Source organism: Arachis duranensis, chromosome 8 (assembly GCF_000817695.3).
Source record: "Arachis duranensis cultivar V14167 chromosome 8, aradu.V14167.gnm2.J7QH, whole genome shotgun sequence".
Classification (NCBI taxonomy): Eukaryota; Viridiplantae; Streptophyta; class Magnoliopsida; order Fabales; family Fabaceae; genus Arachis; species Arachis duranensis.
Window position 1 is genome coordinate 26,613,771 of NC_029779.3, and position 6,061 is coordinate 26,619,831.

Sequence of the window (6,061 nt, forward strand, 5' to 3'; positions counted from 1 at the left end):
AAGAACCCTAACCAGTGAAAGAAGAGGATTGGAGGATGAGAATCAGAGAAAGGGTGCGATCGCGAATGTGTGAAAACGAGGAATGAGGGTAAGAGTGATACTTATAGTGTGAGAGACAGTGTAGGGTTTGTTTTAAAAAATTTGATGGACCATAATACCCTCGTTAACTCCCCTGTGTTACTTTTTGCTAATTTTTCGGAGTGGCGGCGCTAGCTTTGCGTGGGCACCACGTTTAACTTTGTGGGTCCTTTTTGGGTCACTGGCGGCGCTAACGCTGGAACAATCGGAATTTAGCTCACCGCCCTTAGTTAATTTTTTATGGTAAAATTATTTTTTAATGTTATCTTCTAGAAGATATAAAATTTATGATTTAAAATTTAAAAAAATTAATTAATATTAATCGTAAAAAATTGACTCGTTAATTGAATTGATAAACAAGATAACTGATTTTTATCCTTAAAATTTTTAAAAATTAGTGATTTAAATATAACTGTTTGATGAGTTAAACTGATATCTACATCAGTTTTAACTTCCTATCTTATTCTATCATATCTTATGACCCAATTTTTCAGTATCCCAATTAGAACACACACACACACAAATATTAGAAACAAAAACCACAATGTGCATTGTGTATGTATATAGCCGAAATGCATCTGTATGATAGTGGGCTTTTAATCGGTTGCAAATTCCTATTCCCAATCCTCAAGAGCTCATCCTCCTATTTTTCACAATTGCCTAATGCCTACTCACTCAAAACTTTGATTGTCGCTCTCCTCCTCATGGACTTGGCTACCATATTTTAAACAACTTCGATTAAGTTGAATTATATCGAAACACCTTTAAACACGGATCCTCCCATCCTCGCAATCCAGAAGCGCGTGCAGAAGAGTAGAAATAGGAGGGTGGGTAGCGCGATTATGCTCTCTAAATGGGAGGGATTATTTCGGGTTCACTGTTTGAAAACGACCCGATTATCTCATATCGGGTTGGGTCGGGTCTCTGGCCCTACCCATGAGAAAAAGAAAAAAACATGGAGATGGAGTTAGGTACAGGCGTAGTGGCGTACAGCTCCGCCCATATACCAATAATGCAACCCAAGCTGACTAAAATTAGTAAATCCTGATTAAAGAAAATAATGATATTGTCTTTTCTTTCTAAGTGGGTTTATTAGTGCTTAGATATTAAGGTAGTACTTGTTTTGCAGTATTCAAATAAAAATTGAGAAATTAAAATTTAGTATTATATTTTTTATTTAAAAATTAGTATTAAAATTTTAGTGTCTATTTTTTAAATTTTTAATTGATTAATTTTAATTATTTTGTGTGCAAATTAAATTAAAATGTTATTTTTATTTTAATTTTTATATTTTATTTTATATTAAATATATAATATTAAGACTTATTTTAATTTTTATTTTTTAATCTCAATCTATGAACTTTTTTTTGGTGACTAAATAGAAAAGAAAGAAAAAAGAGACAAAACCAAATTAATTGGCTAGGGTCATATCTAAATCTATTAGAAGTTGAAGCTCACTCCATACTTGACTCCAATTCGAGTGAATGTCCGCGCCAGAAGCAGCTGCTTTAGCCATACAATCTGCAATACTATTTGCAGTCCTCTGAATTAAAAGAATAGAGACTCTCCAATTCCAATTCATAATCTCCTGAATATGCTTTGCCAAATCCCATTCCGGAATATCCTTACTAAGCATTCTTTGGTTTACCAAGAAAAGAGCTTCTAAACAGTCTGTTTCACAAATAACCTCACGAAATCCACTCTCCCAAGCAAGAAGTAAACCTCTCCAAATTGCATACAATTCAGCAAAAAGAACACTGCACACTTCGACTTTTCCAGTGCAACCTTTCAACCAACATCCATCAGGATTGCGAATAATACAACCAAAACCAGCATAGCCAGAAGGAGCAAACCAACTAGCATCACAATTCAATTTAACAGAATGAACTGGAGATGGAACTCAATGCAAACAAAGTGAAGGAGGAGACAGAGATTGATGCATAGCAAAAATAGTGTGAAACTCCCTTACTGAACTACGAATCAAACTCACCACTTTACTAGCACTCCATGAATCATCTATATTAAATAAGTCATGATTTCTGCTTCTCCAAATCCACCAGATAGTCGAAAAGAAAAGAAAAGCATCTCCACTCCTTGCACCTCTGTAGAGCCAATAATGTAAATTCGAGTTATCTGAATACAAGCCTAAAAGGGTCCAGACCTCCTTGGCACTAGGGCACTCCCGAAGACAATGAAGAGTGGATTCAGAACCATTCTGACACCGATGACAGGTGCTAGATAAAGCTAAACCACGACTCAAACGAAACTCTGCTGTAGGAATAGCATTATGGAGACTGAGCCAAATCAAGAACTTATACTTCTCAGGAATATGCAGACGCCATACCCACAACCAATTATCATGCTCATTCCAGTCAAACTTTCTTTTGGCTAGCCAATTGTACCCACTCCTAGCTGAGTAGAGTCTAGAAGATGCCACACCCCACGACTAACCCGAACTCTCTCCAGCATTCAAATCCGGATTATAAGCATTCAAACGCTGTTTGACATCTTCTGGAATGATAGAGAAAATATCATGGAGATTCCATTGACCATCTTTCCAAACGTCTCTAATAGTTAAATCAGAGTCAGATATATGTACAAAAGGGACATCTTGAGCAATTGGGCCCTCAATACTCCAATTGTCAAACCAAAAAGATTGATCAAGTGACCCAACGCACCAAGAGAAGGCATCCTTAAGAGCACCAAAAGCCTTTGAGATACTCTTCCAAACACGAGAAGCGTTTCAAGAGACAAGGCCATCTAAAACTCCCTCATTCCTCAGATACTTCGCCCTCAATAGAGCAACCCAAGGCTTGTCCTGACAATGAAAAAGTTGCCACACCAATTTACCAAGTAAAGATATATTAACACACGCAGGGTCTCTAACACCCAGGCCACCAAATTTCTTTGGAGTGATAACGGTCCTCCAATTAACAAGAGAAAGACCTCTACCATCAACTTGACCCTTCCAAAGGAACTGTCTCATCATAGAAGATAATTTATCGCAAACCCAATTTGGAAAAAAAGAGACCTGCATATGATAGGTAGGAATGGATGCTGCAACAGAATTGATCAGGCAAAGTCTCCCTGCTTTATTTAGAAGCCTTCCTTTCCAATTAGCTAATCTTCCCCTCACCTTTTCAATCACCGAATGAAAAGAAGCCCTACTGGTACGGGAATGATTAAGGTTAACTCCAAGATATCTTCCTAAGTCCAAAGCAAAACGTATTGAAGAAACACTAGTAAAAATATCTCTTCTACGAGCAGTCACATTTTTAGAACAAAAAGCTTTAGACTTTTCAAGATTCACTTTCATGCCAGATGCCTTGCAAAAAATATTAAGAGAATGCATGACCATTTGGACCTGACTTTTTGTAGCCTGGCAGAAGAGTAAGAGATCATCTGCAAACATCAAATGAGAAAATTTTGGGCCACCCCTAGTGACAGAAACTGGTTTCCACACACCCTCGACCACCTTATGAGATATATAGCAGGCAAGTCTTTCCATACAAAGCACAAATAAGTAAGGAGACATTGGATCGCCCTGTCTAAGCCCCCTTCTAGGAGCAAAACTATCCAATCTATTCCCATTCCACATAATAGAAAGAGAGGATGCACGGACACAAGTCATAATCAAATTAACAGTGATGATAGGAAAACCAAAAGCAATGAGAGTACTCTCCAAAAACCTCCAATCCACCCTATCATAAGCTTTTTCAAGATCAATTTTAAAAGCAAGAGTACCTTTCTTGGATTTTGTGTGCTTCATGAAATTCAAAATTTCTTGTGCCACAATAATATTATCAGGAGCACCACGACCCGGAATAAAACCTCCTTGTAAAGGACTAACAATATCTGGAAGAAAAGGCCGAAGTCGGTTAGTCAATACTTTGGTGATAATTTTATAAACAACATTACACAAGCTAATAGGCCTGAAATCCTTCATAAAGGTAGGATTATCAATTTTAGGAATAAGCACAATCAGAGTTTCCATGATGCTAGGATTTAAGAACTCTCCCAAAAAAGCGCTCCGGACAATATTCCAAATCTCAGTGCCTACTATCTCCCAATATTCTTTAAAAAAATAAGCTTGAAAGCCATCTGGACCAGGAGCCTTAAAAGGGCTCATACTGAATACTGCTGACTTGACTTCCGCAAAAGAGACAGGGTCAATTAACCTAGCACAAGCCTCAGTGCTTAGAGTGGGCATCGGAACATCCCCTAAACAATCAACCTCAACCTCTTCCGTTGTACCAAAGAGATTCTTGTAAAAAGAGAGGGCTTCTTCCTGGAGAATATCTGGATCAGTAGACCAAGACCCATCTCTAACATATAATCCATGTACTCTATTATGGTTTCTACGCACCAAAGTCTGAAGATGAAAGAATTTAGTGTTTCTATCCCCATACTTGACCCACTGGTCTCTAGATTTCTGGTACCAAAAAAGTTCCTCTTGCAATAAAAGCCTATTATAATCTTCCCTCAGTTCAGCTTCTTTAATTCTCAGAGATAACACATCGGTAACCTCCAAACGCCGTTGAATCTGATCAATCTGATATTCCAGCTTATTTTTTCGCACAAAAATATTTCCAAAAATCTTTGAGTTGAAGTCCAAAGAAGCCTGTTGAACCATCTTAAGCCTTTCAGTAACGCCTCCAAACTCTTGATTCCAAGCCTTACTAATAACATGTTTATAAGAAGGATGTGTTGCCCACGCAGCTTGGAACCTAAAAGGACGAGAACCTTTCACTCTGGGGCTACCATGACAACGAACTAAAATAGGACAATGATCAGAATGAAGCCTGCTAAGAATTTCAGAATAACCCTCAGGAAACATTGACATCCACGCCTCATTAACTAGAGCTCTATCCAACCTTTTAGCCAAGTCCTTGCTAGCCTGAACTGCTTTATACCAAGTATATCTCCTACCAGTCACTTTAAGATCAAAGAGCTCACAGTCATCTAGAGTAGTAGCTAATAGACTAGCTCTGTGAGAAGAAAAATAAACACCTGTACTCTCATCTGGTGCCACAATCTCATTAAAATCACCAATGGCCATCCATGGTCTATTATGGCCTGAATTAATAGAACGCAAATGATCCCAAAGCATACATCTTTTTTCGAATTGAGGACTCCCATATACTGCACTACAAAGCCAAACTAAGTTACCCACACTCACTTTCACTGTGATACATTGGTCAATTTGATCAATAACCACACAAGAAGAATTAGCAATAGAAGATAGAAACCAAATGCCACCCCTGTGTCCTACTGCTTCCTCAATACCAACACAATGAAAACCCAACTTATCCCAAAAAAATTTTAAATTATTAAACATGGTATGAGTCTCAAAGAGAAAGAAGAAAGATGGTTTATATATTCTCACCAAATTTTTGCAATGCACACGGGCCATCTTGTTAGACGCACCCCTCACATTCCAGGCTATGATATTGAAACTATCCATAAAAAACAGCAAAAAGGGAGCTCCAATAACAAACCCGAGACTCAACATGTTGTCCCTGTCTTCGACAATCCTGCCTTTAATGGACTCTCAAGTGGCAGCCCAATTTTCTCTGTCGAAACTTGCACCATACCTGCCGTCGATGCTCCATCCTTATCTACTGGTGAATTCTGCAAAGAGTTTGGGCGAGGACGCTTTCGCACAGTGCCATTTGTTGTCTCACATTGCTGCTGATAATGAACATTGTGCCGAGTCCCCGAAGAAGCCACACTAACCGATTTTCCAATATTGATGCCCCTGTTTAATTTTACTTTGGATCCAGTAGCATGTGTTGTTGTCTCAATCTATGAACTGTCTCTGTTTTAAATACTATCTAAACGATATAATATATTACTTGAATAAGTGCAAATGAGTAGAATATCAAAGTGATACATAACAGTACCATATCAAATTATCAACTAGCAGGAGACAGTACACTACTATTTGTTGTTGTGTTAAAATAATCATTTAGAGAAGTTTGTG

The 6,061-nt window shown here is 37.9% G+C and overlaps 1 protein-coding gene across 1 annotated transcript in view; it reads right to left on the bottom strand.

The window, feature by feature from the left end:
• Window positions 1-157, bottom strand: part of LOC107461718 (elongation factor 1-alpha) — a 2,397-nt gene extending 2,240 nt beyond the window's left edge. Inside the window, exon 1 of the mRNA XM_016080262.3 lies at window positions 13-157. The gene's annotated coding sequence lies outside the window, so the exon portion shown is untranslated. The remainder of the gene's footprint in view (window positions 1-12) is intronic.
• Between the last annotated feature and the right edge of the window lie 5,904 nt (window positions 158-6,061).